Consider the following 8,604-nt stretch of genomic DNA (forward strand, 5'->3'; position numbering starts at 1 on the left):
CATACGGACAAATCCAAGGCATAGTCTAAGGGATAGTGCAGCATAGTGAGTACTTCCCATAGCCATTGTGGACAGCTGTAGGTATGCCACTCTTCTTCACTGCTCCAAAGGAGTTCATTCTATTTTTTGATACAGAAACAGTCTACAACTCTCATTCCCTATTCCTGAGAACACAGAAGACCAATACAAACTGGCCCACCATGTGGCTGTGCAGGAAATGTACCAGGAAGCACAGCCCATCTTCTGAAAGCCATGACTGACATATGCAACTCTTTTCCAATTGCTCCCTACAAGGATACCACCTTTCTGCCTGACTGTTGCTTACAAAGCACTGAGTTATGCCATTGTGCAGATAGCATATTTTCCAACTTGCAGCATTGCTGAGAAAAGTATTTTCTTTCTTTTCTCTTGAATGAAGTTCTTAGTTTCTTTCTGTGTTTTACTCAACCAGCATTCAACCATACTACAGCAAGTGGGACTTTGCCTGAGTAAGAACTTAGCATATGTCCTGTAACTAAAGGAAAACAACTTATTGTTTCTTGCTTATGTTACCATAGGGCATAAGATGCCTCGTCTTAAACCAAAGTCCCAAAGGTTTAAGGGCAAAAGAAAACAGTTCTGCTTCTCAGAGTGATTATAGGACAAGAGACAATAGGCAACTACAGTTGGATGAATGAGCACACAGATACAGAGAGACAACACTGGTCAGTGTGATGGGCTGCAACCTAATCATTGTCACTGTAGGCAACACTGAAAGGAAAACAATTGGAAAGAGAACAGAGCCAAGAAAGGCATTTTATTTGCAGAAGAATTTGTATCTCAGCACTTGGTGACAGTCCAGCCAGAACAAAACCCGGAAATGTTGCAACGTTTGTTGAGAGGGGACGAAGCACCCGTCGGGGATGCTTTCCTTGCCGGCTGTCCCTACATGGGACTTGCACAATTCTCCAGTCACTGCAAACCAGCACATGCCAGCAACCGCAAAAACACTTCCGTCACAATTTTTCCAGCCAGTGAAGCCTGAAAGAGGCTGGTGGAACAGCTTATGTGTTGTATGTTTACAAGGAACTCCTCCAGGAATGAAGGGAAGAAAAGGAGAAAGCATCTTTTAGGTCTGAAAATTCAGCAAGCAAGTGCTACTGTATGGTACCACAGGCGCACCAAAGGTCCAATATCTTCAAATTGAATGAGAGATGATAGATAATATGAGAATTTACTGCAGACTACTCCTTGTATTTAATGCAGGAGGTACAGAAGAATCAGAAGAAGTTTGCAAACAGAAGGCTGCAACCACAGAGGAAGACTACAGTCACAAAATGCAAGCTGAAAGAACTTGGACAAGAAATTTAGCTGTGCACATGGAAGCTTATATCTCAGTCATGATGTACAAACTGCTTATATGGTCTAGATGGGATTTGAGTCAAAGACTCTGACCACATGAACTGGGAGTAACAAGCAGAACTTAGAAAATCAGCTTTTATCAGTCTGAGCTTAAAAAGTTGATCAGCTGTTCATAAAGAAACAACAGTTACGACAACTGAAATTTTAATTCGGAAGAGAAAGGGATTCATCTTTACAATTGCCAACATGGAGTGTTCTGTGTGCAGTCAGTAGACGGATTTGTACCTGTGCCTGACTAGAGGTTTGAGAGAATTTACACTGAAAGGGGTGTCAGAAAGGATCAAGCTCATAAGAAAACAAGTCTGATTGGGTTATGGCCAGAGGGAAAAAAAAGTTACCTCTGAATTAATTCATCTGCAAGATATCTTCGTCCTAGAGCGTTAAACATATCACAGAAGAATGGTTGGCCACTACCACCAGACTGAAACGGCTGGGACACTTCCTCTCCTCTGAAACCTCCTCTTTCTTTTGGGTGAAAGGAGGCAGAATAAAAACACCCTTACAGATGATAAAAGGAAGATTGCTTGGCTACATTTTCTCCTTAACATTTGCTGTTGTTCACAGTCTTTTCCTCTGAGATATCTGTCCTCCTTTTTAAATTTCAGTCCTGGCAAGTGGTATTAAGAGGCTCCATGCACTAACATAGATAGGCAGTGTTGTGTCAGATGTGCAGATATATCAGTAAGTCAGCATTATATCTCTGCTAGTGACTGACAGATATTTACCTGATAAAATGAGGAGGATTTATTTTTTCTTTTTAATCCTTTTATTTTATTATCAACAAAATGAGATGTTTCCTGCAAAGATACTGCCTTTGGTCTCACTTGAACCTATATGGCTTTGGAGGTCAGCAGGAGAGCTGACCCAGGCTTTTACTCTTATTGACAGTTCAGCACCTCATTTGTTTTTTAATGACAATAGTTACCACTACAAAAAATACTTCATCTTTCATTTTCTTGCCAGTTGGCTTCATATGTCTTACACTCTATGTGCAGATCTATTATACTTAATCACTTTTAACTCATTTCTTCAAGCTTAAAGTTTCCGTGCCTCTGAAGAGTAATGGGATACAAAAGTTATAACTGCGATTTAAAAAGCACACGCATAATCTGTCACAGTATTTTAAATTTCTTTGTGTTAGATACTCTGCTCAAAATTGTACGTGCTAGACCTCTTAGTGGTTAGGGAAAACAGTGGGGAGTTACTAGTCTGGAGCCAGAGGGTGTCTGATTTCTGCTGGAAGCTGGAATATCCAAAGCAGGAGTTGGAGGAGCCAGAAGTCCTTCAGAATAACTTTTCTGTTTTGCAAAATAAACAAAGGAGGATTCAAATGAAAGCAATGCTGGGGAGGATTCCCATAGGAATGCACAGCATATACTAGTGGAGTCCTGGGGCTCCTTTCTACTTTGATTTATATCAGCAGCATAAATGCTCTTGATCATTTACCAGCTGCCAAGTACCAGCAGAATCTACAGTAATAATACAATTCAGTAATCCACAGCATGGAGGTTTCTCAGTTACCTTATAGTTTCCCCAATTCCGTGCCCTCATATAACAGTGCCCATGCACATAATCTGGACGACTTCTTCAGAAGGAACAATAAAGTTCACTATAGTGTCCTGCCTCCTGTCACTCTCCTTTCCTTCAACAGCAGATTCTGTCACAACCAAGTCATGGTCCCTGTTGCATAGAGAGTCATGCCAATGCAGTACGTCACTGGTAAATTTTTATCTTGTGCAAGGACAAAAGGTACTCGTACAACATATCTCCACAGTCGGGGTGTTTTACCAAATTAACTGTTCTAATATAGTTAAATCCGTGCCAACTGCAAACTCATACACATCCCTAGAAATCCTGGTCATAAATAGGGAGTTGTCTGTTTTCTTAATTTTCCAAGCAATTTCAGAGTGAGGCCTTTCCTGCAGTTCCCTGTGTACCTGGACATCCAACGTAAATTACCAACTAGCAGGGCAGTCTACATGCAGTAATTGCTGCTATGCAGGGTATTTTGCTAGTTACAGAACAGGTTCAGCAGCAAGACCCACCCCTGCTCTCTCCAACTCCTCCACCTGCAAGCTGTAACTATGGCAAGCAATATGTATGTGTGTTAGCAAGACTGTCTTCTGTACTGGAATTTTCAGATGCTCTCTTAACAACAGAGCAAACATCCTGTCTTTTCCACCTGGAAGGTACATTGTACAGTGCCACAATGTGTACCCTCTTTTGCCATTTAAGGAAAGAAATCATAAAGGAATGCATATATATTAAAAAAAAAAAGAAGTTATGTTGTGAACTTCAGTTGTTTGTTTGAATTCTTTTTGCCATATACTGTGGCCTGAACAATGCACCAGAGTCCATAAGACACTTCCCACAAAAGGTAACTATTTGTGGAATCACAGACATCAAATACTAGGATAGAATCAAGGCCCTCCACTTTCAGCTCATCATTTTACCCCACCTTATCCAAAAATTCCAGAAAGCAGAGCTGAAAAAGAAAGTAATCTTGCCTCCTCAAAAAGGCATCCATCTTTCTCTCTGCACAGACAAAGCAGTGAAATAGAACACATTTCTTCTGGAGCCAGCAGACTTGGAGATAGGCAATACAAGAAGTTGTGAAAAACAGTGAGTGGAGAAGCGCTAATTAAAAATTAATATTTCCCATTCAAAACACAGGAGGAACCAGAGGTTCAGCCAACAAATTCACATTATGGTCTACAGAGATGCTATGAAACGGCATTCATCTCTCAGGTTCTTTTTGCCAGCTGTACCAGTACCAACACTTTGGTTCCTACCCCAGCACTGGTGCTTACCTGATCCCATTGGATTCTGATTCACCTAACTCCCTACACCACTCTGCCATCTGACCAGAACAGCAGTGGGAAGATGTTTATGGTATGAAATAGGAAGCAGACCCCACATTCTCTGTCTGCTGTGGCTCAGACTTAGCTGCTGCCTGCAGTAGTACCATCCACCTTCTGCTGACAGTTTAGGAGAACATAGGATGCCCTTACCAACAGCCATTAAACATTTCCTCTGTCTTGTGCCCATCCTTGTGCTCAACGGTTCATTATGGGAGCACTGATAACTAGAAAGCTTCCTTTCCAACAAACAGCACTTGTGCCTTGTATGCTCCTCCATTCACATGTTTCTTTAAGCATCTCTAAAATGAGAATTTAATGAGAAACTGCAGGAAAATTATTTTTTACCTATTACTAGGGAAAACATCCATCTATTTTATCTTCTCTGTGGCACTGACTGCTCTCATTACCTGTGATATTAATATAGATGGCTTATGACCTAACTAAGCCACCCACTTGTGCTAAAATTACACACTTTTTTTTTTTTAATCAAATTAATTTAAACAAGGCAAAGGATAGAAGGAGAAGCTGCTATGCTAAAGTAATGTTTACCTGCCATGCCTGGGGATTTCACGAGAAGGATTTCTAGAGACAAACTGTCCAGGAACAAGAAACTTGGTTGTATTTCACCTCTGATAATTCCACTATCCGCTAAGGATATGGAGAAATAACTTCAGTCTCACATCTCTCATTGGTGTCAGAGGTCCTGCAGTCAAAGACACCAGATGAGTATTTGCTGGTTTCCTTCCACAGAGCACTGTTTTTCCCTGTGATAAGGCACCAGAGCACCCTACAGCTGCAGTACAACACCATTTTTTTAATGTTAGCTCTCACAACAGCTGTTGTTATTCTCATCACAGCTGTCTCGATAGCCTTCAGTTCTGCAACACTGACAATGTTGAAGCTATCACCTGTGACATTTTGATTCCTGCAGTTACTTTTCATCTATTCCATACCACCTACACCACACAGAACAGGCCCTGAAAGCCCAGACATTAGCGTGGACCACTTGCAGACTTTTACCAGTGGCAAGTTGAATTACCTGGCCATTTCTGTTCAAAGCCTGAGATTTAAAAAATAAAAGTAAAATAAAATAAATTTTAAAAAAAGTTCTGTGCAAATAAAACACTTGAAGGAGAAATGCAGCTTTTACTGTCCGTAAATGATCACAGGGAAACACTGGAGGGTGAAGACTGCGTGTCACCCGCCTATCTGCACCACCAGCTGCCCGGTAGCACCGGTTGGGCCTAGATTTTCCTTGAACCACAAGTCTATATGAATCCCAAACTACCCGGAGAAAGAAAAGGCATAAATGAGGTGTTTGTGGTGAGACAGTCTCCACTGAACTGAACCCGAAGTGGCAAGGAGCTTTCTGTGAGGCTGGCAAAGAGGAGGCATGTGGAACAAGGACAGGGAGGTTGGGGTGACTGTGGCATGGGGTACTGGGGGAGCAGAAGGGGTGGTTGAAAGCAGCCAGTGCTGCGGTCAGGGCTGTGGATGTAGGGAGAGGAGCTTTGGAGCTCAGCATTGCATCTCCAAGCCTGTGAGCAGAACCCAGGGGATAGCCTCATGTCCCCCATGACCTGCCAATAGGAGCTCCGCCAAGCTGAGCAAAAACAAAACTTCTCCAGCTAAATACACAGCAACCATACTGGAACAGCTGGAAACAGCTTATTGCGGTCCCGAGGCCCCTCTCAAAAGCCAAGTCAGCACTTTGTGATGGTCTGGGTACCAGAAGCACGGTCAGATTGCACTGTTGCTTGTTGAAGATGTGGAACAGAGCTGTTTGCTGTCAGGGAATCAATTTCGTTGAAGAGGATTTGGTTCATGGATCTGCGGTGGTTTCACAAAGTTTTTATTTCAGAGGTAAAGCTGGAGAAGATGGCCTGACCCTGCCAAAAGGGCAGAGTTTCTCTGGATGAAGCTTTGGGCTGTGACTTTAAAATTACTTGTTGTAAAGTTTATTTTTGCCATGCACATTTTGGTTCAATATTTTTAAAAGAGGATGTGAAAATGAAATGTTTGATTCATTTGGATCATACATTTCCCAGAATATTATTTCACAATAAGCATTTATTAATTAAATTCAGACATAAAAGTTATGAATGATATTCAAATTTCCGCAACTCTCAGTCTGAGCTAAAGGTCTTGATTTTCTCATTCTGCATCACCAGCACAGTACTGTGGCAAATATGAAATCCTCCCAGGGAATTTACTTTGTGGAGTCAAGAGGTAAAGGACTGCCATGTAAAGAATGCACCTGACCCTCCCCAAATTTCTGACCTCCACTAAAAGTCTGAACAGACACTAATGGAACTAACATCTCTTGTGCCATGCAATTTGGGGGGGGAGCATACTGTGCATAGCAGTGTATTCCTAGAGCTGTATATTGCCTCTAAAATGGCTAATACCGAATTCAGCATGGAAATGGAAAGTCGTTTGCAGGAGGCTCATCCCAAGTCCCTACCAGAGCGTGAGAATTTGTGCTTAGAAGTGAGGGCAAGGTTGTGCTGCCTTGCTGATGGATGCAGCAGAGGGCTGCCAGGAAGAGGATCCAGAATAATTTCCTAAATAGCAGCGATAAAAATTACTGTTAGAGCCTAAATTGGCACTGTTTTCTTATATTCCAGGCAACTCCAAACTGCCTCGGAGCAAGGACATAATTTACCCTCAGAGTGTTATTATAGACGTTTGCGTATGCTGAGCTTTTTATACCCACGTCACGAGAAGGAAAACTGGAGGGGAAAACTCAGCATGGAGAGTGAGAAAGAACAACATGAAGAAAGAAGAAAAACACCCGAGCGGGCTCAGGGGAACAAGCGGCCATGAGACGGCAATGCATGGCTGTGTGCACAGGGTACCGTGCAGCACCTGGAGAAAACCAGTGAAAACAGCATACGTTTTTCGTACATTCTGTCTGCTTTTCAGAGTCTAAATGGGAATCAGTCTTAAAATGAAAATTTTGAAATAAAATGTCCTCTTTAGGCTTGTCTTTAAGCCTTAGTCCTTAATGCACTGAAAACAGAGCAACATATCCTTGCATGTAAAAAATTTCTGCTGAAAATATGTACCGTTCAAAAATAACTTCCTTAGGAGCAGGACTTTGAAAATGCCTTTTAAAAACAATTGATTTCTTGTGAAATTGTTCACAGCACTGGAAAAGTCGCAGGGAAAAATCTCCTCCAACTCAGCAGATTTTTTAAGAACTCATTAAGTTGCACCAGCAGTTTCAGTTTCAATTTTTTCCTTCCGACCCCAGCTTTTCTAAATTGACACAGTCTTAAAAAGGCTACTGAAGAAAAATTAAATGCTAAAAATTGAAATAAAAACACCGACATTCTCAGTAGTATTTTGCTCACAGTGATTGAATGAAACAGCAGAAGAAATAAAATTTTGAGGGGGGAAAAATACAAAAGGTCTAAAATCAAACTCTGAAAAATGTTCTAAAAAGAAGGAGAAACAATTTTGTATTTGGGGCTTTTGTGTGAAATATTTCTGATGCTTTTCTTACAGCTTTAGTTTACACATTCATTTGTGCAGTAGGAAAAAAGCAGGAAAAGGTACATTCAGATCTACTCTGTTTTTCTCCAGAGTGAAAGTGGAAATTGTCCTTTGTGATACCTATAGCAGATACGTTTTTTCATTATACAAACAGAAAACATACCTAACCCACACACCCACAAACCCTTTGCACTCTTTAAATTGGGAAGCATTTTAAAACAATGATTGGCCATAATAACGTTAGGAGGACGTAAGAATTAATTCTCCTTCAGTTTTGCTTTCACATACGCTGAGTGGCAAAGCCGTGCAACTGGCAGGTCGTATAAAAGAAAAGAAAGAAAGAATATATATCTGCTAGCACATTCTCATTTGTATTTTTCTATTTACGCAGTCTCTTGCAGAGTTTTGTGTTTGGCAATCAAATCTATTTCTAACTTTCATCCTTCTGAAATGTCCCTATTGCTAGTTACCAGAAGAATTGCTTTTCAGGCAATTTTTAGATCCTGTACTCCTGCTGCAGTTTATTTCTATCCTAGCAGGAGGATAGAATCAGGACGGGGATCTTCCAGCAGAAGAAACGTCAGGATACGGTCTTTCCTCCCCTTCATCATTAGTTATGAGGAAAAATAAAATGTTTTTTAAGGAATACTGCAAGATGTATTTGACCTTTTTATCTTCTTAATCCTGTGCTACCTCATCACATTAAAATCAAGAATGCGTGAATTACCATCTCAAGATTATAAAGAGCCTGATAAACAAAAGAATATTCATACCTTTACCCCTTACATTTTTGCCTCCTTCACTACATTTCATATTTACCACTACATTTCATATTTACCACTAT

Source organism: Centrocercus urophasianus, unplaced genomic scaffold (genome assembly GCF_019232065.1).
Source record: "Centrocercus urophasianus isolate 14NV4802_14NV808 unplaced genomic scaffold, USGS_Curo_1.0 seq_12, whole genome shotgun sequence".
NCBI lineage: Eukaryota > Metazoa > Chordata > Aves > Galliformes > Phasianidae > Centrocercus > Centrocercus urophasianus.